Genomic DNA, 25,605 nt, shown 5'->3' on the forward strand with positions numbered 1-25,605 from the left:
TTTCAAGTCAGGGGCTATCACTATGGGATGGAGCAAGGTGGGAAGACTTCCTGAAAGTGGTGAATTAATGAAGGACAGGTAAGACCAACAAAACTGAGGTAAGAGCATCACAGACAAGGAGATTTTCTTCATAGTGAGCCAGTGCCTAGAGGCAACCTGTGAGGTGGTTATCTTAGCAAAATACCAGGGTACACTGAGGATCAGCCACTGCTGAGTGAGAGTTTGCAAATGCCTCCAAGTGTTAATAAGCTTTCTGGGGAGGAGGGAGAGTGTTTCAGAGCCAAATGCCTTGCAAGAAACCTTTCCACATCCCCTTGGTGAGTCACAGAAACATCAAAAAATAAAGTCCCTGAGAAGTCCTAGAAAAAGTTATTTCATTTGGCTTAAGTAGAATAGTATGTCCGAAACAACTTTGTTTGTTTCCCAAAGATTTGTGTATTGGTTGCTTTGTCTTGAACATCTATTAACATCTTTAATATCCTGAAAAATCAGTGTTCTTTTGGCTGTATTTCAGGGCATAAGAATTGCTGATTCAATCCAAACCTTTATTTCCAGATGTGGAAGTTGAAGTTCAGGGACATTGGCCGGGCGCGGTGGCTCAAGCCTGTAATCCCAGCACTTTGGGAGGCCGAGATGGGTGGATCACGAGGTCAAGAGATCGAGACCATCCCGGCTAACACAGTGAAACCCCGTCTCTACTAAAAATACAAAAACTAGCCGGGCGAGGTGGCGGGCGCCTGTAGTCCAGCTACTCGGGAGGCTGAGGCAGGAGAATGGCGTAAACCCGGGAGGCGGAGCTTGCAGTGAGCTGAGATCCGGCCACTGCACTCCAGTCCGGGCGACAGAGCGAGACTCTGCCTCAAAAAAAAAAAAGAAGTTCAGGGACATTAAGGGATGTGGCCAATATTGTCCAACAGGTAAATGGCTGCCCAGAGACTAGAACCCAAGCATCTACAGTCCCAACCTGTTGGTGCCTAACCCATTTGTAATAACTTGCACGTGTTGGTACTTTCCAAAGTACTTTTATGTTCAATTATTTTATTACTGTGAGCAGGACTAAACTAAGCCTACCAATGTCCTCATTTGACATTTCAGTTTCTACCAAGTAGTAGCAGAGAGGATCGTCTAAGCAGATGATGAGTTCTTGAATTTCCAAGAAGTCTGTATGTGTGTGTATGTCAGTGCCTGTGTACATGTATTTCCATGAGCTCTTGCATGTACCCATACCAAAGGCAAAGGCACTCAGAGTTAAATTACTTCCCTACCACCATTCAGTTAATATAGGGCTGGGTCTGTTTCTGTGCCCTCCATTTTCTCTATATAGGTTTTGAATAGATACATTAATCAATCAATCAGTGTTTATTGAGTGTTTACTATGCTCTCAGTACTGTTCCAGACCCTGCAGGGCACACAAAACAACCGAAAATCAATCCAATGATCATATATTGAATATTTACTATGTGTCAAGCCCCTATACTAAACATTACGGGAGGTACAAAGTTAAACACGCTGTGGATCATTTCCCAAGCAGCTTACGGTCTAATGAACGACATAAGTGCTCAAATAAATACAACGAAAGGCAAAACATGATCTGAGAGAAACATGGTTGCTTGTCTGTTTAACCGGCGTTTGAGCTGGGGTTGAAGCATACAATCCAATCTCACTGGTTGGGTGGACAGCAGGACTATCCCCTCTGCAGATGAGAAAAGCAAAGTTCTCAAAGCTTCTGGGCTCCTGATTTTGCAACTGAATACAGGAAAGCCTCTAACAGAGGTTCTTAACCCAGGCTGCAAATTGGAATCACCTGGGGAGACTTTAAAACACAGATGTCTGTGGTTCCATCCCTGACTCGCTGAATCAAAATCTTGGGGCTTGGTGCTTTAGGATTGCATTCTTTTGTTAAAACTTCCCCCAGGTGATTTTGGTGTGGCTAGGGTTGAAAACTGCTGGCCTCAAGCTATTGCAGCAGGCCAGATGCCCAAGGAAGAAGGCCAAGGCAAGACGGGCTAATAGAAACAGCAAAGAAGCATTGGTGTGAAACACTGTAGAGAAAGACTCAAGGTCATGATGAGAAACTAGATACAGGGTGTAAAGAAGAAAGCATAAAGGTGGCTTCAAGAAATGAGCAATAAAGCCCTCGCACAGCCTTGGAGAGTCTGCTGGGCGAAAAGAGCAAGGGTTAAAAAGAAGGGTCAAGAGTCCAGTTCAAATGAAACTGTGGGCCAGGTCTACCCTAAGTTTTCTCTACCCAAGGTTTGTGAGGGAGCATAGCCCAGAGATTTGGGCTTGGTTCCCCAGCTAGTTTTTAAAGCATCTTGAAGGCCATAGTTGCCCAGGGAATCCACAACCACTACTCTACAAACCCTTTCTTAACACAGCTGAACACACCTGGGGATCTCGAAATAACAGGTGCAACAAGAGCTAAGTGATAGGGTTTAGTGTGTACCAGGACTGCGCTAAAGCTTCGGCCATATTACCTCATCTAATCCTCACAAACAACAATCCCAGCAAACAAGCCCAGTGATTATCCTTTTACAGAAGAGGAAACCAAAACACAAAGAAGTCAAGGAACTTGGTGAAGTTTCCAGAACTCATGAGCTAAAGGATTGAAATGTGAATTGATCAAATTAGTGATTTATTCTGCTTCATTTTCCTTTGTAAAAAACATATATTGTGTGTGTGGAATTCAGGGCCTGATATTTGTTGGCTGAATTTTTGCTGGATTTCTATTAGTGCCAGAGACTGAGCTCAGTAGGATCCCAGATCCAATCAGAGGATATCTGGAAGTTGATGAGAAGGAAACAGGGAGCCCCAGAGGATTTCTGAATGGAAAAATAGGTATCATTTCCTTTATTCTCACAACAAAGCAATGAGAAAACTGAACTACAGAGAGGTTAAGAATCTTGCCCAAGTGCCGCTGGGAAAAGAGGCAAAGGTGGGATTTGAACCCAGGTTCGTCTGAGTCTAAAATTGCATCTTTTTACATCATAGTCCTGTACTGCTTCCCAGTGTATCTGGGTCTAATCTAGCACCCTGACCTGCTTGATGGGCAATTGTTGGCAAATAATCACTTTAATGTGTTTCTCTAGCACCACGCACAGACCCATCTTCCCACTCCCTCCTCTCTCACCTGCTCTACCCCACAGAGGCAGAAACCTTGGCTCTGACCTTGCCTACAGGACAATCCTCCCCTTAAAAGGCCTTACCACTTCAGGTGGCAGTTAGGACAAACAGCCAATAGCCTCTACTGGCCTGTGGAAAATGTGGTTGGAAACAAAAGCCTGAGAGAATTTTTTGGCAGCGCTAGCAGCCAGTGGGAGCACAGGAGACATTTCACTTCAGTGAAATGCAGAAGGATTCAAATTCTGCAATCTCCACAAGCCAGATTGCCACTAACTACTTTTGTTTTCTGGGGCAGAAAGCAGGGAGGTGAGACACCTTCCAGCTGCTTCCAGGCTAAGGCCAGCCAGGAAGGGTTCAGCCTGCCACCAGCTGCTCTGTCAAGCCACCTGGCTGCCAGACGAAGGGTTTGGCCAGAGCCCTCCTGGAAGTGGAAAAATAACCATCTCTTCTCACCAGATGCAGGGTTAGGCTATGAGCTGGGAGAGGGGTGCCTGGGAAAGTGACTGTTATGGTTATAACCGCATTTGCAGGTTGCTCATCAATTACACGAGCAGAGAGTACCAGCAAGATCATCTGGTCCCTCGCTCCTCCGAGTGCGGTACCCAGTTGTGATGGTTAGTTGTACAGGTTGGCTGGGTTACAGGGTGCCCAAATAGTTGGTCAAACATTATTCTGGATCTTTCTGTGAGTGGTTTTACATCAGCGGACTTTGAGTAAAGCAGTTGCCCACCATATCGGACCTCGTTCAATCAGCTGAGAACCTGAATTGAACAAAAGACTGACCTCTCGCAAGCAAGATGGAATTCTGCCACAGACGGCCATCGGACTCGAACAGCAATAAAGGCTCTTTCCTGAGTTTCCAAGCTGACAGTTCACCCAGTATATTTTGGACTTGCCAACCTCCATTACTGAGTGAGCCAATTCCTTAAATCTCTTTCTACATATATACATCCTATTGGTTCTGTTTCTCTGGAGCACCTTAATGAATACACCAGCCCAGCAGCATCAGCGTCTTCTGGGAGCTGGTAAAAAATGCAGAATCTCACCCCCCACCCCAGACCTGCCAAATCAGAATCTGCATCTTAGCAAAATCTCCAGGTGAACATATGGACATTAAAGTCTGATGAGTGTTAATCTAGAGCACCTCTCTTGTTTTACAGATGAAGAAATAGCTCTAAAGAGGTCAAGAGGCTTTCCCCAAGGTCCCATTGCTAGACCTTGGCAGACCTCACACATGTACAGCACTTTTCTATTTAATTATCAAATCCTCACAGCAGCTGCACGAAGTGGGCAAAGCAGAAACATCCCCATGTTACTTATGAGAAACCTAAGAAAAAGAGCTTTTAAGTAACTTGCCCAATGACATACAAAAATTGACAGAGCCAGGACTCCAGCCAGGGATTCTACCTCATTTTGTCCAGTGTTCTGGGGCAGGGATCTGCAGGATTTTTCTGTAAAGAGCCAGATGGCAAATATTCTAGGCTCTATGGACCATACAGTCTCTATTGCAACTATCCAGCTCTGCCATTGTCACAGGAAAGCAGCCACAGTCAATACATGAATGGGTACGATGGTGTTCCAATAAAACTTTATAACAACAGAGGACCAGATTTGGCCCTGAAGCTTTTGTTTGCCAAGCCTCCATCTATTGCTTGATTCTTGAGAAGGTAATCCTTACATAAGCCTTCCTACCCTTTTCGAGAGTCATTGAAAGGAGGAAGGGATTGAATGGGGCTTTGTCCTCCCAAGGAAAATCCCTCCCCAAATCTCATATAGCACAGGATATTTGTCCAGGGGACAGGGAGGGTTTTATCCTGGTCCAAAGAGGGTCTGAACAAAACAAGGTAGACATCACCAGGGATGCTGCGTATGGTTGTGCAGGACTTTCCCTGAGAGGGCTCCAGTAAGGACTAAATTCTTCCTACTCTGTGCTCACCACACTAAGACCCTGGCTCAGGATGCACCGGCTGGAGAGACACATGCCCTTTGCTAATTGTTCTGCCCAAAGGAGTTCCCTTCTGCAGACTCCCTCCCAGAGGGGATGCCTTTTCTACTCTGCAGGAAAGAACTGCATGCTAGCAGCAATCCTGGTAAGTCCATGTCCCACCAGAGGCTGAGCTGTCCCACCCCAAAGACATCCCTGCAGTGAAGGCCACTACAGCTGCTCGGTGAGTACACTTGTGTTGCAGAAAGAGCACAAGGGACAAAAGAGGAAAGAAACCCCAGTAAGCCATGTCTGACTCAGGAAACAAAGCTGGGGACCATCCTTTAATGTTTGCATTCATTAATGTTCCCGTCAATTTTAAACACGGGTAGAATTTCCAGACTTTGCAGATCATTTAAAAGCTTAAGGGATTATCAAACCAGTCATTTAAAATGACATTTTCACTGTGCAAATATTATTTTATTAAAGAGCATGCATGGCACAGGCCAAGATCAGCTCTGGCAGGGTTACAGGGCCTTCCTCCATTGCAAACCCCACTGTTTCCTCATAAAGCTGTCAAGCCCCCTCTTAATGAAACATATATAAATGCAATGATGTTAGCCATGTCACAGCAAGCTAATTCATTTTGGCTTTTTCCCGTTGTGCTACCCTATTAAGGCTTTTATTATTGTATCCTCTTAGGATCACCCCCCAACAGGTCTGCCATTGGCCCAAAGAGATGAAATCCAAGAAAGTGTTTAATTTCCAAACAGGCCAAACATCTTAAATAAATAAATAACCAACAGACCTGATTTGAGTGTTATGGTAACATGCATAAGGCAGACTATTGGGGTTTTATAAGGAAAGAGATACTATAAGATTAATAAACAATTCTGTTCTCTTCCCAAGTTCCTTTGACCTGATATAGCTGCTAACTTCAGTTCTTAGGGGGTAGGTTTCCTTCTTTAATTACTGAAAGAGAATTCACTTGGCATGATCAAGGCTTAGCAAAAACCTTTTTAAGCTCCATTTCCAGATTGTCTTTCAAAAAGTGTATCTTTATGGTTTTTCTGGCTCTGCCATTCCTGGAATGCTCTCCTTTTGCTCGTGAAGTCTGACAGATATGGAGAGAGTCCTTTTGGTGTGGTTTTTCCCTTGCAGTCCAGAGAATAAAAATGATTTAGATGGAAGATGTGGAAGCCTTCACAGATCCAGAAACCTTGAGTTCAAACCCTTTTAGGGAACAAGAAGGAAGATTGCCAAAGTGATGGACCCCATGAGGATTCATGAGGCTAGGGAGGATTATTCACCAACTGTATTTGAGGTTCCTGGACTACAGCCATCTGAAAGTTCCTGTCTTCTTTTTAAGGGAAATAGGGGGCATGTCTTCTCAGGAAAACAATTGTTTCCGGTGACTTTCTTCTTGGCATAAATTACCTTCCCAAGCTCATATCCCTGAGGAAAATTCACAAATTGGCCCAAATGACTGGATGTCACTATTTTCAGCTGCAGAAATCTGCTCATGTCAATGACAAGCTGTAAATACTGAGCCACTTGGGAATGACTTTTACAACAATTCCACCTATGACTAGGCTTTGACAATTGAGGCCCAGGAAGGAAGATTCTTGGAGGAATCCACAAGTTTGGGTGTTCCTAACAGGAAGGAGCAAGTTCTCATCTCTTCTTCCAACTTCCTCTTTTGTCCTCATTCCAACCACCAGCCCAAACACATACCACACACACACGCACACACACACACACACCTGTATGGTGTGCTGCCGGATGCTGCATTTGAATCTGACTCCAGCCTCAGCTCCATGAGAGCCTGGCATCTTAGCAGAAATGCTATGGACCACAGGACTCTAGGGAAATGCTTGCTCAACCTGCATCTCAATGGGGGCCACTCCTGCAGTTTTAAAGAGAACAGTATTTCCCAGGATGCATATGTGAAAAAAAAAAACCCAGATAATTTGGGATTTGGAGCAAACTTTTTTTTTATTTTGGGGAGCAAAAAGTACCACTTAGCAGGTGATTCAAAACTAATTTGCACATTGAAGGCTCTGGAAAATCCTGCAGTAAACATACCTGTTAAAATTTGTGGGATCTAGCATTTGGCAATCTTATCTGACTGCAGAAAATTTTATTCAAGTGACATCCATTACCAAGGAACAGTGGCTTGGAAAGTCTAGTAGAACATTGATTAAACACAAACTACCCCCAAAGAAAGAAGCTCTAAGGGCATTAAGTCTGTAATTCGAAAACAGTATATTTTCCAGTCAGCATGGGAGCTTCTAGGAAAGGGAGAAAGATGCCTGTATATAATAATTCTGATTCTTTCAAAAGCCAACAACCTACTCTCCCTCCACCGTACTGTTAACTGAAGCAAATACCACATGGTGTGTGCAGCTGTATACAACTGACACAAAGGCATTTGTGTACAGACCTTCGAAGCCATCAAGGGAAGAGAAAAATTTGTTGCTGGGAAAAAAACCTAACTGTGCACTGCCAACACCAATAGTCTTCCTCCACAACAGACTTGGTGCCCGTGCCAAAAATCACTCTCGGTTCCCTTTTTAATTCTGCCCTCCTTTATCCACTAAGACTTGGGGAAGGTTATTTTGATTGGAATTAGACAACCACCTGCAGCTAGATCTTTAGCTGTTATTAGTGTTCTGTTTAAGCCCTTTCACAACAAGCTCACTGAAAAAGACAGTGGACTTTTGAAGTTGCCCATTACTATCTCTGGTGATTTTCTCAAGTTAACAATCTCCATACCAGCCAATTGTGCTAGCTAGGGGAGGTGATAATCTCCTCCCCAGGGTCGTGGTCAGGAATTAAAGGGTCTGGGATAAATTACAGCAGCAATCTCTGCCAACAACTCTCTTCTCCTTGATCTCGCCCTATACTCCTTTAATGTATTTTTATTTTAACACAATGTTCAGGTGCTGTTCTACCATCCCTTTCCTAAATTTCTCCAGTAATTCAGGCCTTTGTGTCCTTTCCAAGCACCACACCCACTCAGAGTGAGCCTCGTAGGTGCCCAATTTCTAATTTGCCTCCAAACATTGCTTACTTAAAATGATTTCTATCCAGTTACCTATTTGTTTTCAATGGAGAACACGAATAGTTCCCCTTCCTTTTCAAAACCCAACACTACAACCTTCAATACCCACTACACTTGTAACAATATGTCTTTGTATTTGCTTATCCATTTAGAACTTACAAAGAGGCTTCAAATACAAATTCCCTGTTGACATTCACACGGCACTGCTGCCATTGTTCGGGGACAAGCCCTGTGGGTGCTTGTTATGCGGCTCATTGAACAGGGAGCCAACTTGGGTTCCGTTTTTCTGGATCAGTACCTAAAGGAGCTCAACCAAGTCTGAGCTGGCCTCCATGATGAATGACGAAGAGAAAGACCAAGAACTTATCTCTAGTGGCTCAAGGCAGAGATGACAGAACCAAAGTTCCAAGACTCAGAAGAGCCACTTAATTCCTTGTAATGCTTAAGATGAAACTCATTGGGTGGCCACAGTGTCTTTGATCCCTCAAACTTTGTTCGCCCTTCTCTTGCCACAGCTGAGACCCATTCCACCGATATCCACATTGGGCTGCTTTTCTGAGGATACATAGCAGGATGGTGGGTTGCTGCTTCTTTCTTTTAAGATTTTTTATAACCAGTGAGTCCTCATCTTCTCCACTGTTAACAGTTTTCTTTCCACAGGTAAAATTATAAATTCATATTAAAAGAGTTTTTTAAAAAATGGAAGAACTCAAAGAAAAATCTCCTAGGGAGGCTGAGGCAGGAGAATGGCATAAACCCGGGAGGCGGAGCTTGCAGTGAGCTGAGATCCGGCCACTGCACTCCAGCCTGGGTGACAGAGCAAGACTCCGCCTCAAAAAAAAAAAAAAGAAAAGAAAAATCTCCTAAAACAAGAATAAATTCACCATTATTTAAGCCCTGGCTTTACCACTTACAGGCAAGGTTGCCTTGGACAAATTACTTAACTTCTTTGAGCTCTAATTTCTACTTCTGAAAAATGGAGATGATAATCATACCTCCCTCACAGGGTCATTGTGAGGACCAAAGGCATGAATAGACAGTTTCTAGCACCTGATAAGCACTAAATGGCATTTAATTACTATTTCTTCTGTCTGAACTACTAGAAAAACAATAACAAAAATCAATAAGTAATCTATTCTTAGTACAGTAAGCACCCCCCACCCCCAACCTGAGGGCTGTTGACAGCTATGCCATAGCCCTCCTTTGTCACAAAAGGTCCCTTCCTTCTCTTACAGAAGCTCCAGTTATTTCCAAACTTGTGCAAGATTAAATAGCCTATAAATGACAGAGTAGGGGTTTGAACCTAAATCTCACTGACTCCAAAAATCTATCCCTTTCCATTGGACCACCATCAAATGTATCAGAAAGAGGAAACTCACCAAAGAACATTATTGTACTTTGATCGATTGCTGAGAGAAAGCAAATGTCAGGTAACCTCAGAGACAGAGCTTTTAGTATTATTTTTATGCAAAGTCACTAATCCCCAGCCCCCTTCCCAGTTCGCCCCCAAAATCATTAAGCTAGAATCAGGACAACTCACATGAATAAGGGAGGAGGGAAATCAAGCTCACACAGAAGCATTCTCTAAGGCAACTTACACAAGCTAGAAAGATAGACTGTCTCTGCTAAACCTGCACCCTACAACATTTCAGAAACTTCTAGAATACTGAAAGATCCACGCTGGCTCTCATAAACCAGGATAGTGGTAGTAATGAAGGCAGAGCTGAGAAACAGCCAGCATGGGGCCTGGGTTTGTTTTTTATTTTGTGAAAGTGTTTTGTTGTTAACCCTGCAAATGACAGGTAAATAAATCTGCTTGCTATGCCTAAGAAAATGCTGAAAATATCTTCCCTTCGACAATCTACAGATGCCCTAGAGCACGTCATCGTGGAATAGTGCAGTCCTAACTGAGGCTCCCCAAAGGCCAGGACAGGGCCTTGGAACTGAAACACTGAGAAGGAAGCCATAAGATCTGTCTGTCTGTCCTCACTGGTGCTGGCTTCTGTCAGGCCCCACAACAGCTACTCACACGAGAGCTGAAATGAAGACAGCCTGGACAAGCCAGCAGGTGGGTGACTCTGTAGACGGTTTCAGGTGTGTCACCTGTTAGCCCCACTCTGTGCTTCCACAAACAGCTGCATGCTCAGCCCCTTGAAGTTCAGAGCAGTGAGGAGGGCTCGGCCCTCAGAACCAGGCAGTCTGGCATTGGATCTTGGCTTGGCCAAGATGCAGAGGGTGTAACCCAGTACTTGATTTTGACAGATAAGACCACTGAGTCAAGCTCAGAGTCAGACAGTGGATTTACCAAGGCTAGTACTGCAACCCGGGTCTCATGGCTGCACCACATGACAATGCCTCCCCGGGCAATGGTGCCCCGAGGCAGGAAGGTAACCCACAATGGGCAAAGGTAGGGCTGGCAGCCATGTAAAGACACAAAGTGAGACACATGGCCAGCCACTGCAGACGCACTCTCGGAGAAGGAGCCATGAAGCGACTCTGCTTCCTGCATCCCACTCTCCCACAGCACATCCTCCCTCGGAACCATGTAAGCCCAGCCAGAGGGCATAATGTGGAGAAAGGATGCCCTCCTCTTCCTGCCTCGGATCATTCTTCAGTTCCTGGGCCTCTCAGCCTTGAGAATCCAGAGTCATTAACAAAAGGGCCAGAACCATCAACTGCAGGGCAGAGTGGAGGCCGGTGCAGGACTGTGGTGGTATGGGCTTCATTCTCCTGCCTGGGTCACCTTAAAGTCAGGGATGGGCAGGAAATTTCTAAGGAGCCCTCAAGGAATTGGCAGTCTCACTGGGGAAAAATAAAACTCACAGACAATAGCTGAAGAAAGTTACATGCCAGAATGAAGTACCGTGCCAAACTTGAGCTTGTCAAAAGTTCTGAAACGAGAGGAAGCCTACCGTGATCACTGGGAGAGGGTGTTGTAACCATTCTGACGATTGGGCTGCATTCAGAAGTTCATGATGCAGCACAGATTTTTTTTTTTTTTTTTTTTTTTTTTTTGAGATGCAGTCTCGCTCTGTCACCCAGGCTGGAATGTAGTGGCGCAATCTCAGCTCACCGCAAGCTCCGCCTCCCGGGTTCCTGCCATTCTCCTGCCTCAGCCTCCCAAGTAGCTGGGACTACAGGCGCCTGCCACCACGCCCAGCTAATTTTTTGTGATTTTAGTAGAGATGGGGTTTCACCATGTTAGCCAGGATGGTCTCGATCTACTGACCTTGTGATCCACCCACCTCGGCCTCCCAAAGTGCTGGGATTACAGGCGTGAGCCACCGTGCCCGGCTGCAGCACAGAATTTTAAACAGAGCCGCCTCTGAGCCCCTTTAATATGGTTCGGCTGTGTCCCCACCCGAATCTCATCTTGAAGTGCAGCTCCCATAATTCGAATGTGGGAGGGACCCAGTGGGAGATAACTGAATCATGGGGCAGTTCCCCCACACTGTTCTCATGGTAGTGAGTAAGTCTCACGAGATCTGACGATTTTATAAGGGAACACCTCTTTTGCTTGGCTCTCATTCTCTCTTTGCTGCCGCCATGTAAGACGTGACTTTCACCTTCTACTGTGATTGTGAGGCCTCCCCAGCCACTTGGAACTGTGAGTCCATTAAGCCTCTTTTTCTTTATAAATTACCCAGTTGCAGGTATGTCTTTATCAGCAGTGTGAAACCGGACTAATACACCCTTCAACACCACACCTCATCTTAGGACGAGGCTACTGTCCTCTGTACAAATCTCTCTGCAATGTCCCCCTTCTGAATCTCCTGTCCCAGATAATGTGTCACACACTGTGTGGTTGGAGAGCAAGGCATGCTGATCCCATGCAGCCAGACAACTCCCAGCATTGCCCTGGTTCCCCCCACCCTCAGAGCCAGCCTCAGGTCTAAGCCCTGGTGTGGATTTATAGACCAGGTGCCCGGTGTGATCAGACAGATGGGGCCTTGCCACACAAGGGCCTGGCACTGTTTTACTCCTGTTTCAAATTAACATAAGCATTTCTCAAGGCACACCTTGTATTAAATTGGAAAATAAAATCAAAAGGAATCTACCTTCTAGCCAATAAAATGTGAGGCACCTTCTTCCAAAGTCAGCCTCTTTCTGCACCCAGTTTTATTTTGTAAAGCTTCTTTGGGGACAGACAAAAAAGATGCTATGTCCTCCCTATTAAGTACTGTGAGTAATAAGTGCAAGAGGAAAAGCACATAATTGCTTCCCCCTTCCAAGCACAGTGACCTCATTTTGTGCATTGCTGTTCTCTGGCGGCTGGAATGTGAGCTTGATTTCTGGCTGGGAAAACGCAACCCAACTCCTAACAACAACCCAGCCTCGGCAGCTCCTTTCCCTTTGTTCACCTGGCAAGGATGCTGGACACAGAGCCCTTGGGTCTTAATACAAGTTTCATCTACTGCAGTTTGCAGGATGAACATAAAGTGGGAGCTGCCCCAAAGGGCTGAAGGTCACGGTACAGGAGACAAGATTTATAGACTGTTTCCAACAGCTCCATCGGCTCCAGTGCAGGAAAGAATACATGTGTCCCAGTGGCAAGTTCTAGTTGTTTTTTCCTTCTGAAGAGATGTATGAGATGGCAAGCAAACACTGGACACAGAGCCAGCACTGGTAAGAGTGAATAATTCCTGCCTCTATTGCTTGCAAGTTCTTAGACGTTAACTGTTCATCGCCCTAAGTTGTATTTTTATGCCTGTGACACTCCACCCCTAGCAAGGCAATTGGGTGGAGAATCATATTTTAAGGAATCTGTCTAAATGCTCCCGGGGCTTCCGCATATTTCTGGATCACTTTTATCCCTGGTAGATGGGACCAGCTTGTGAGCCATCATTCTGATTTATTAGCAACCTGGAATTCAGACAAGCTGAACAGAACAAATTAAGTTAAAATATTAGCTGTAAAACAAAGCCGTGTGTTTCATTCCACATCTCCCGGCTGAACTTTGAGAAGGGTAACCTCTGAATCCAGCATCTCTAAAGATATCCTTTCTCATACACATTGAGGATGTCGCCAACTCTGAGGGATGTATCTTGGACAAGTGGCTTAATGGAAAGAACTCTGGATTTGAAGGCACAGGCCAGTGACCACGACCTTGGGCATATCATTTTAAGCATTTGGGCACTAATTTGATCAAATTGAAAGCAACTAAAAATGGTAGACTCAGTCAGAGGTTTCCCAAGGTATACCTCACTGATTTATCTACCTTACTGTTTTCTATTGGGTTGGTGCAAAAGTGATTGCGGTTTTTGCCATTGAAAATAATGGCAAAAACCGCAATCACTTTTGCACCAAGCTAATCTATGAGAAGCTATGTGAAAATCTTAGCAGAGACAGGAGTCAGGAGAATCACGTCCTTTTCCCTCAAAGGCCAGCATAGTCTAAAACACATGCAGAGAACAGCCTGCCAGCTGAGCGTGCTGGGCTGCTTCCCTCACTCAAGAGAGCTATTCATTGCTCTGTTGGGGAAGGAACTCAAATTTCTCAAAGGTCAACCAGGCACCTCACACATATCCTCCTACACAGTAACCTATGAGACTGGCACCATTATCATCCATCTTTATTTTGCAAAAGAGGAGCTAGAGGTTTCACTGTGCTAAGCAATTGTGAAGGTCACTCACCTAGAGGTGGTGGGGTCTGAGGTTTGCTTGATCCTAAAGGAGATGCCGTCTCAGATTGTAACACCTACCAAAGTGCTATCACATATTAAAGGGCTTTGTAAACCGAGAGATGCAACGCAAATCTAAGAGACTGTGACCTGAGAGTTATCTCACAACAGCTACAAATTCAGTAAGAGTAGTTCACTCAATTTTAGAAGTTCCCTTTTGACAAGCCTCTCTCTAGTTGATGTTAAGTGTTGCTAATATAGTAGATACTGACTAAACTATACAATAAGTCAGATGTGCCTTCGGTAGCAGCTCCACGTTTATAAATTGAAATTTTAAAAAACTGGCCCAAAGAGCATTGCCCAGTAGACCCTTGATCTTATGGCGGGCTTAGCTTATTGGGATGACGACACCCGACCTGAATTCTAGTCTCTGCCTGACCACTATGCACAAGATTTTGCACTGGACCAGCACTCTGTGAAATTCTTGGGGTAGGGACCCTGCTTTAATTATCCATGTATCTCTAGGGCCTATCAGAGTACCTGTCACATAGTAGACCCTTAATACATGTTTGCTTGTTGAATGAATGAGCACGTGGAGAGATTCTGATTATGAAGGAGGCATTGTGTGGAATGGAAAACACTGGACTAGCATTCTGAAGACCTGTGTTCAAGTTCTAGCTCCGCTAATTAACCAGCTGAGTGTCTCTGCAAATCAGTGAACTTCCTCTGAGTCTATGTCCTCATCGATCAAAATGGGGTAAAAATTTTTCTCTGTCCATCTCGTAGAGATGCCATATCAAATGAAGTAATATTTGCAGATGAACTTAGTTTAAGTCTGCTCAAATATAAGTTACACCATTTTATTATACAGAGTCAAGGAACTGCAGCATGTCACAACCAAAGCCATTGCTTTTCGCAAGTGGGAAAACTGATGCCCAAAGGGAAGCACAGCAGATCCTGGGCCTTTTGCTCGCTGCTCTGCCTTACTAATGACATATTGACTGACCTTATGAGTGCCCTTGCCAGAGCTGGTAGATCTTCTTGAGGCTAAACCCAAGGCACCCACTTCACTCGGTGGCCCATAAGCTTTTGCAAGATGTCTGGGGATACACTTCAGAAGCAGATTTGGCATAAGGCTCTTCATGTGTGACTGGCTCTGTCTTCTGAAGGTTTTGGGGGATGTTGAATGGAGTTTTTTCCAGAATATGGGAAATATGGTTGAAGCCCAGCCATTCGGTTTTCCAGTATGCTTAGGTAGCTCCACAATCTGGCCCCAGTTTCTTTCCCCAGTGTCAATCTTCATCACTCCCCAGGTCATTCCTCTGTCCCTGCCAGGCTGCCTCCTCGCCAGTCTCTAATCTGCTTCAGTCTATCTCTGTGACCCCAGCCATATAATTCTTCCCTTTTTCCCTTCCATCCACCTTGGAGTCCAGCCCACCCCTTCTCCATCCAAATACCACATATCCTTGAGAAAGAGCTCAAGTCCCATCATGCCAAGATGTCATCCATGACTATCCCAGTTCATAGGGTCCTTCTATCCAGCCAGCCTGCATGTTGACATCTGCTGTGGCTTGAATTGTGTCTCCCAAGAAGATATGCTGAAATCCTAACCCCTGTACCTATGAATGTGATCTTACTTGGAGATAGGGTCTCTGCAGATGTAATTAAGATGAAGTCATACTGGATCAGAGTGGGTCCTAAATCCAAAAATGTGTGTCCCTCTATGGAGAGAGATCTGAAGACACAGAGAAAATTGGAGTTATGCTGGCACAAGGCAAGGAATACCGAGGATTTCTGGAAACTACCAGAAGCCAGAAAAGGCAAGGAAGGATTCTCCCCTAGAGCCTTTAGAGAGAGTGTGGCCCAGCTGACAGCTTGAATTAGGACTTCCAACCTCCAAAACAATGAGAGAATAAATTTCCTTGGTTTAAGCACCCTCAACCCTAGGAGACCAGTACAACATTTCGGGCCACTGGTTGGGCTTATAGGCACCCGACTCACCATATACTACTGGTCACCTTCTCATGAGCGTATCAGAGGCCAGTGAACTGCCTAAGGATAGAAACTGTCCCCCAAACTTCCTTGCAGCCTCCCTAGAGCCTGGTGCCTAGTGACTTGATCGATTTAACCTCAAGCGTGAGGATTCAGCTTCAACATTCCAGCAGGAATGGGGCTGCTTTAGAAAAGGCACTTACTTTCTTCTCAGGTGCAACAAGTAATGGCAAATTAAAAGTAATGCCAAAAACCACAATTACTTTTGCGCCAAACTAAAAGCAACATAATGAAGTAGAATGTGGGTGACTAATTCTCAGAGAATACATCTCCACTTCTTAGCTGCAATCCAATAGCCCCAATGTATTGAAACAAGCTTACCTGAAACTTTTCCTTATACCCTACTGCCACCAAATCCTACACCAAATGCAGTCCAAACACCAATCCTTAGCTCTCTGTCCCTAGGAGGGCTGGCCTGCCCAACATCCCGACCTTCCAACACTGCCCCCACCTCCACAGACACACACTCACCCACAGTGACTTGACTCTGCATTTCGGTCCCTATCTCAGTCCTCATAATCAAATTCTACATGAAGTTAACCTTTGAAGTTCAATGAAGACAGAGAGATGACCACATATGAAACAGTGCTGGGCTCTGGGCTAGCCATCCCACTCCATGCACTTGGGCCCCAGAGTGAGCATGAGACTGGAAAGGAGAGCCTGCACTGCCCTCACCAGGCCTTAATTTGATCAGGTCTCTGATGGTGTCAGCATCTCACCACACTGAATGTGCATCTAGTGTTTAAAGACCTGCATTTTTCATACAGTGTGGCCTTAAAGTCAAGGTATGGACCTCACCTGGTACAAGACCCATGAAGTGATAATAAGGGTAACTTCTATAAGTGATTTTCCCTTGACCTCTGAGTAGCGTGAGACTCATAGGGATTGCTTCTTCCTTTTGCTTTCCCTGCCCTCATCTTCTCCTTCACCTGGATCATGCCTTGTCCTCCCTCTCTGTGAATCTAAATCCTACCCAACCTTCAATGTCCAACTCAAATATGGTCTTCTCCAATAAACTTTCTTTCATTCCCCAAGTAATGACTCCAGACTCTTAACTCCCATTAAAACCTCTCCTTTGGCATATAGTTAGAATATCTTATTTCATGGATGTTTGAATATGTCTTTTATCTACTATTTAATCACAGACTGGAAGGCTTTTGAGAGCGAAGATCTTATCTTATAATCTTTCCCTTTCAAGGTTTTGGGAATTAAATGAGAAAATGTAATCCAATGGCCTCTGTGATGTCTGGCATATAGTATATTCTCAATAAATGTCAATTCCTTTCCCTTTTACACATCTTTGCATCCCCAAGAGCTGTTTGCAAAGTCTCTTGAATCATCTTAGCTGCCTAATAAATGTTAAATACATGAATCGATGCATAGAAATGGTAATATTTCAACTGCTTTCCTAAGGTCAATGAGTACAGTTCAGACATTTCCACTTTTCTCCCACAACTCCTGAATTTGTGGGCCCATAAAGATTATTTCTGTTCCACACCTCTGAAGCTGAAAGTAATATTGTGATGCTGGAGGTAAGCGGTGGAAGGCTGACAGCGTTACCCAGCAGTGAGTCCAGAGGCAATCATCTAGGGCCTCCAGAACTGGCTGGACAAAATCAGGCAGCAGCCCAACCAACCTTTAAGCTATTTAACTAATTTCATCTTTGTAAAGAAATAGTGTGCAAGTAATCCTTATTTTTGCACTCATCTCATACTTTTTCATTAATTTCTAATATTTTCATGTTCTTATAACAGGTATGTGCTGCATCGTGTATAGCGCCACTTTTCTTAGCAAATTTAAATCCTCAGAGGTGAAACCCAACCAGCATGCCAGTAAGTTCGAATAGAATTGGCACATTTTGATGCTGTCAGTTATTAGGAGCTGAACAAATGCTAGATGTTTCGAGATGAAGTGGCAGGGGACAGATACAGGAAGACTCCTCCTTCATCCCTACTCTTAACACCATGGGACCTATTTATGCATTCCTCTTGAAAGGGAGAATGAAGAGTCCAGAAACTCCACAGGCTGGCTGGTCACTCCAGAGTCTTTCAGCTAAACCTTTGGATGGAGCAGGCCTTGCCCTCAGCATTGGGTTACCTTTGTTTATGTTCACAGAAGGAAAAGCCAGCCCAGAGCCCGAGACCCCCCTGGCAGAGGCCTGATTTCACACACATTTTCCCCAGATTCCCATTGGCTTGGCTGGAAACCACATATTAAAACCCACCAATCTTTCCACTTGAGCCTGATGAAAGCTTCAGCAGAAACAGCTGCACTTCACATGTGGTTTAAGTTAATATCTTATCCCGATGGTTTAACTCTAGCTGGCTGGGCTGCTTTTTTCATATTCACAATCCTCTTTTGTTTCACATTAAGAATATGTCTTTCATTACTCGCCAGAGCTGGGGGACACAATGAAGCTGGTAGCACTTCATTTTTGAAATGTCTGGAATAATTGTTTGTATTGTGTGTTACTCAAGGACCACTCCAGGTTGGCTGAGATGCATACGAAAGTGTTAAAAACCCTAACATGAACATTGCTAGACCTATGTGGAACGTTTTCCTATTAAAAAAGTAAAGCCACATACTAATGGCTCAGATTTAGTTTCTAAATCCCAGAGCTCGTTGAGTCAAGCAACATGATAAGTTCATTGCTTTGTTTCTTCCAATAGCTCTCAAAAGCACCCCCTCCCTTCAGCATGTAGGAAAGCTTAATCGATATGTGGCTAATTTCACACACAGGCATGCCACACACACATGCACGCTTTTGCTTTGTATCCGTACTGGACATGATTAACTTTCAAGTTCATAGAAATGGTGCAACTCTGGTTTCCCTGGCAAAAGGCACATCAGATTCCAAAGGTTTTGCCCTAGCAGCTCCTCCTCTCAGGATATGATGTCACCTAGAGGCATCTTCACTGTGTGACATCATTTGTTATGCAATGGTGAGTCTGAGGTGCTGGGAATATTCTGCAGATTTCCACTTGTCTAGCACTTGTATAAAAAAGGTCAAGATTGGAAAGACTTCAACAAGCCCCTTTTGTACTCATTAGTCATTAAGATATGGCTAGATTTTTTGATGACTCTTGAATTGTTTTCCCTTATTTTATTTCTGTGTTTCATCCATGATTTGGAAGGAGGAGGAGGAGGACGAGGAGGATGAGGAGGATGAGGAGGACGAGGAGGAAGAAGAGGGGAATTATTGCTGACCATTAATGAGTATTTGCATATGTGTAGAGCACTGTTCTGCATGCAATGTAAGTTAAGCCTCACAACAAATCTATCAGTAAAGTATTATCATCATCCCTGTTTTATCCGAGAAGCTGAAGCAAAGAAAAATTAAATAACTTAACAAGATAACATGGATAAGTTATTATAGCAGAGACCACTAGTTAACCCCAATATCATTTTCCCATTCTTCTCCAGTCATGGAACTACAGAAATCAGAATCATATTGATTACTATTGGCTGGGCATATAGCCACCCAAATAAAGATTATGAAGTAGGAAGAATTCTAAATGGTCCCCAAGATTCCTACCCCCTGGTGTATATAGCCTTTAAACCCCCTTTTCTTGAGTACAGGTAGGACTGGTAATAGGATGAAATGATTTCTCCTTTAGATTAGGCTGTATTATATGACAGCAGTAAAGGGATTTTACAGATGGAGCTAAGGCCCCACATCAGTTGTCTCTGAGTCAGTCAAATGGGAGATGACTCTGGGTGGGCCTGGCCTAATTAGGTGAGTCCTTAAAAGAAACTGGGCCTGGCCGGGCGCGGTGGCTCAAGCCTGTAATCCCAGCACTTTGGGAGGCCGAGACGGGCGGATCACGAGGTCAGGAGATCGAGACCATCCTGGCTAACACGGTGAAACCCCGTCTCTACTAAAAATACAAAAACTAGCTGGGCGAGGTGGCGGGCGCCTGTAGTCCCAGCTACTCGGGAGGCTGAGGCAGGAGAATGGCGTAAACCCGGGAGGCGGAGCTTGCAGTGAGCTGAGATCCGGCCACTGCACTCCAGTCCGGGCGACAGAGCAAGACTCCGCCTCAAAAAAAAAAAAAAAAAAAAAAAAAGAAACTGGGCCTTTGCTGAAGAGAAAGAATCAGAGGAATGCTCTTGCTGGCCTTGAAGGTGCAACGCCTTATTGTGTAAAGGGTCACATGGCAAAGACTAGTAGGCAGCCTCTAGGAGCTGGGAACGGACTCACTGACAGTCAGCAAGAAAGTGGGACCTCAGTCCTGCAATCACAAGGAACTAAATCCTGCCAATAACCAGTAATCTTGGACGAGCATCCCGAGCCTTAGATGGGATCACAGTCCTGGATGATACTTTGATTGCAGCCTGATGAGACCCTGAGCAAAGGACGAGCACTCCTGATCCCCAGAAACTGAGAGATAATAAAGATGTGTCATTTAAGCCACTGAGTCTGTGCTCATTTGTTATACAGCAATACAAAACTAATGCAGGTTACACTTCCCAAATGCCTTTGCAGTTGGTGTTGCCATGTGACTAAGTTCTGGCCAATAGGTTTTAGCTGCAGTGATGTGAGTAGCTTCCCTTCTCTACCTTCCCTTCCCCACTCCCCTCTTCTTCTGGCAGGATTATGGATGTTGTGGGAAGCCACCTAAAGCATAGGGATGAGAGAAACACCCTGAAGATGGTAAAGCAACAAGATAAGAAGAGCCTGGATCCCTCAGATTTTAGGATTGCCATATCAGTCCTGAACTGCTTACACCCACAATGTTAAGTGATCATGAAATAAACACCCATCTTGCTTGTTGAAGGCATTCTTACCTTGTGTCTGTGCTACAGAAGTTGAACCTACCCCGATCTAACTGGCAGAGCTCAAAATGGACCCAAGTAGTGTGATCCCAGAGCCCATTTGCTTAGCTTCTTCACCACCCTGCCTCCAAGACACCATATTACATTACAGTAGAATTGGAATTTCACACTATTAGAGCTTAATGAGATTATATTGGTCAAGTCAGTCAAACCAGTCAAACAGACAAGAAAGAGGGACTCAGATCACCTGGAGTTATGGCAATGTATTGCAAAGATACCTCTGAAAATGGTGTGTCACGGGAAACTGAACTTTGCATCCCAGTTCTGAAACATACAGCAACCTCATGGAGACAGATGCATCACTCAGCATTTTGGGGTGGTAGCAAGTTCAGTGACCTGCCAGATTTTTTAGCATTAACTTGAAGGAGAAGACACTTTGATTTCATTTGATTTGATTTCTACTAGTCAAATGGGCACCTGGATTAAGCAGACTCTCCCCAAGGTACCCCAGAGGCCTCTGACATCCCTTATGTCCAACCCAGACACAGCCCTTCTGTAGCCTCAGCATATCTGCCCAGTCCAATCAGCTATAGCCAGAATAAAAAGGTTGGTTTTGCTCCGCCCATGATCCATGCCATACATGACATGCACGTGAAGAATGATCTGAGCTGTGTTATCTGGCAGAGGCGATGCTCATGGCTCTGCTCCATGTTCTGGGACATGACTGGACTCTCATTTTAGGGAGGAAGATCCAAGAGATAGAAGGAGACTTTCCCAGGCAGCAGCAGCCTGCTACTTTCCTGCTAATCAGGGCAGAGGCTGGTCTGCATCCCCCTATCCAGGTGGCCCCCGCAGTCACGGTTTTTCTGCTTCTAGAAGCCATCCCTGAGGTCAGCTGAATTTAGACCTATGGTATCTCCAGTAAAGCACTTTGTCATCTGTTTGTGAAAATAGTTTTCAAATTCTTGTCACTCCCTCCAAAACATCATTGCAGAACTCAAAACACATTGCATCATAAAAAATGAAGTGGAGAATTAAGGTAATTATCCAATTATTAAAAACCATTTCTTATTCGAATAGCTAAATAACTCTTCAAGTCTCCATTTTACATGTGTTCCTCTGATGTGAATGTGACCCTGGCCTATTTGTTTTTCAGTAAAGTCCAAAATCCAAAATAGCCCAACAGAGAGACCCCCTTCCCAGTATTCCACAGCCTCAGTAACAAAGCTCCTTATCAGATCTAACTTAAATCTTTCTTGAAACAACTTAAGTCCCTCTGTGCCATCCTCTGCATGTGCCATCCTCTGCATGTGCCATCCTCTGCATGTGCCATCCTCTGCAAGTGCAGAACAGCCAGAGTGCAGGTTGCAGGGTGTGGGGAGGTTATTACAGTGAAATCGGCACACAGATCTCAAGATTAAAGTTTGCTGTTTCTCCAGACTGTCTAGGTGACTGCCTTTTGAAATCGCACATGGCTTACACTGCCATTCGTGTCGTTTAAGAAAAAAATTAAATAGAAGTATAAAAGGAAACCAGCAGTGTTTTAAGAGATTTCATTTCTACTTGATGCTTGTACTCATTTGCAGGGAGGCAGGAGGAGGGCTTTTATTAGATAGGGTCTCTGGAAACACTTAAAGTTGAGAAAGACCCATGACCCCAATCCAAGCTTCTAGACAGAAGAGAGAGGGTGCAAAGGCAAAACCCTCCCCTTACTTTCTTCCACATCACACTGGGGTAAGTGGTTTGCCTCTCGATGTCCAGCCTTCACTATTCTGTGCCCCAGAGGCTGACACGCCCCCGCAGCATCCAGGTTCCCCTGCCCTCTGGTTTCTGATTGAGACCAACCGATGGGCAGTGTGATCACTAATTTTAACGTGTCAGCTTGGTTGGACATGATACACAAATACACGGTGGAACATTATTCTAGATGTTTCTATGAAGGTGCTTTGTGGATGAGAATAACATTTAAATCAGTGGACTGGAAGCAGAATACCCTTACATAAGTGGGTGGGCTTTATCCAATCTGTGGAAGGCCTTCATAGAACAAAGACTGACCTCCCCCTGAGCGAGAAGGAATTCTGCCAGCAGACAGCCTTTGAACTCCAACTGCGAGTGTTCCCTGAGTCTCCAGCCTCACAGCCTACCCTATCAGTCTTCAGACTCACCATGCCTCCACAATCGCAAGAGCCAGCTCATTAAATAAACGAATGAATCTCTCTTTTTCTCTGTCTCTCTGTCCCTCTGTCTGTCACAGACACACACACACACACACACACACACACACCCCAATGGTTCTGCTTCTCTGGAGAATCCTGACTAGTACAGGCAGCAACACTAGAAAATCAGACCAGATGGAGGAAGGGAAGCAAGTATTTATCCCCTAACTCCTCCCCTGTGGGGTCTGCACACAGCCCCAGCCATCTCGAGGTAGGGGAGCCATGCCCCCTTCTCACACCCTCAGGCCTGCAGGTGATACCTGCACTCTCTTTTCTTAAATCCAGGGACTGCACTAACCCTGAATGGTTTCCTCACACCATGCTCACTCCTCTACAAATGATCCTCTAATTAACTTCACAATTTATCCTACTGTGAGCCTGCTGGAACCTTGCCTAACACCAGTGTCACCAGAATGTGGGGGCCATGGCGAAGCTGGTATGGCATTCAGGGCCTTCCTTGTCTGACCTCAATCTCCCCTTTCAGTGTCTTTTTCTGCCATGTTCATTCACTCCAAAGACACGTGAAAACACACGGTAACATACTCAGTATTTTCACCAGACTGCGGTTCTCCCCAACATAGCACCCCCACTCACGCTCTCTGGAAATGAGCACCCCACAGTATCCTATGCACATTACCAAAAAACCACAGACTAGTAACTTAAAAATAAGTAAGAGGGCTGGGGGGCGATGACTCCACACCTGTAATCCCAGCACTTTGGGAAGCCAAGGCGAGTGGATCACCTGAGGTCAGAAGTTCGAGACCAGCTTGACCAACATGGTGAAACCCTGTCTCTACTAAAAAATACAAAAATTAGGTAATCCCAGCTACTCAGGAGGCTGAGGCAGGAGAATTGCTTTAACCTAGGAGGCGGAGGTTGCAGTAAGCTGAGATTGCACCACTGCACTTCAACCTGGGCAACAGAGCAAGACTCTGTCTCAGAAAAAAAAAAAGAAAAGAAAATTAATAAGAGGTGGGAACCACTGCCCATTGTGGCTCTTTGCTATTTCATCACATCCCCCAACTTTGGTTTGGTAATCATCTATCCTCCATCTCCTCAACCAGTCAGTGGGGCCGGTTGATTTGTTTGTTGTTGTCTTGTTCAACCCAAGTCCCCTTTGTCCCCTGTGGTCATATTTGTAGCCAAGTTGTTAGGGTATTTAGCAAGGTATGGGAATCTGCTGGAGTAAGTGATTGCTTCATTTTGTTTTCACACCACGTGCTCAAGAATGTCTGAGCAGGTATGACAGTTTTTGTTTTGTTTTTTGTGTGTTTAAATTGCTTAAGACTCTCCAAAGGCTTTGTTTTAAAAATAAATAATAAATATCACAGGGAAAAATGAAGAACTGTATAGGTTTTAGTAAAAATCTTGTTTATATCTTCTTTTCTTCTGGATTTTCCTAGATTGTGTTAAAAATAGGAACACACGTTTTTCAGCCTGACACTGTGTCTACCACAGAAATAATGAAAGGCAATGAAAAATGGAAATGAGCAACATGACAAAACCAGTCCCCCTGAGGTTTGAGCTAAAAGAGGAAAAAGGAACAAATAGAACCAAGGTTGTAGCAGCACCTACAATTAGCATAAGCAGCATCAATGAGGTGTCAAGGTTTCAGAATTAATGAGCCCCAGGTCAGCCACCCGGGTGATGGCCATGCAGACCACCTAAACAAGAAAGTCCCACAGAAAGGACGCTTGTGGTCAGACAATAGATTCTGAGATTCTAAGCAATGAGACAACTGAAAGTTAGATTGCACATAAACATATTCAAATACAAGCATATCATGTGTTATTGCATGTTACTTTATTGCACTTCTCTTATATTGCATTTTTCACAAACTGAAGGTTTTGGGCAATCCTGCTTTGAGCAAGTCGATCGGCACCATTTTTTCCATGCTCACTTTCTGTCTCTGTCTCACATTTTGGTAAATCTCATAATATTTCAAATGATTTGTTATTATTATATCTGTTATGGTGATCTGTAATCGGTGATCTTTGAGGTTTCTATTGTAATTTTTGGGGGGGTGCCATGAACTGTGCTCATACAAGATGGAGAGCTTAATAAATGTGTGCGTTCTGACTGCTCCACTGACTGGCCATTCCCCTGTCTCTCCTATTCTCCTTGGGCCTCCCTAATCCCTGAGACACAACAATACTGAAGGTAGGATAATTAATTATCCTATAATGACCTCTAAGTGTTCAAGTGAAAGGAAGTATCTCACATCTTTCCCTTTAAATCAAAAGCTAGACATGATTATGATTAGTGAGCAGGGCATGTCGAAAGCTGAGATAGGCCTTTAGCACCAAACAGTCAAGTCATGAATGCAAAGGAAAAGCTCTTGAAGAAAATTAAAAGTGGTACTACAGTGAACACATAAATGATAAGAAAGCAAACAGCTTTATTGCTGAAACAGAGAACGTTTTAGTTATCTGGATAGAAGGTCAAACCAGCCACAACATTCCTTTAAGTCAAAGGAAGTGATCCTCCCAAGCAAGACTCTAATTCTCTTCAATTATATGAAGGCTGAAAAAGGTGAGAAACCTACACAAGAAAAGTTAGAAGGCAGCAGAGGTTCATGAGGTTAAACAAAAGAAGCCATCCCCGGGAGGCGGAGCTTGCAGTGAGCCAAGATCACGCCACTGCACTCCAGCCTGGGCGACGAGCGAGACTCCATCTTAAAAAAAAAAAAAAAAAAGCCATCTCCATACATAAAAGTGCAAGGTGAAGCAGCAAGTGCTGATGGAGAAGCTGCAGCAGGTTATCCAGGGGATCCCAGGGGATCTAGCTCAAATCGCTGATGAAGATGGCTACACTAAACAAAAGATTTTCA

Source organism: Trachypithecus francoisi, unplaced genomic scaffold (genome assembly GCF_009764315.1).
Source record: "Trachypithecus francoisi isolate TF-2019V2 unplaced genomic scaffold, Tfra_2.0 Lachesis_group13, whole genome shotgun sequence".
Lineage (NCBI taxonomy): Eukaryota > Metazoa > Chordata > Mammalia > Primates > Cercopithecidae > Trachypithecus > Trachypithecus francoisi.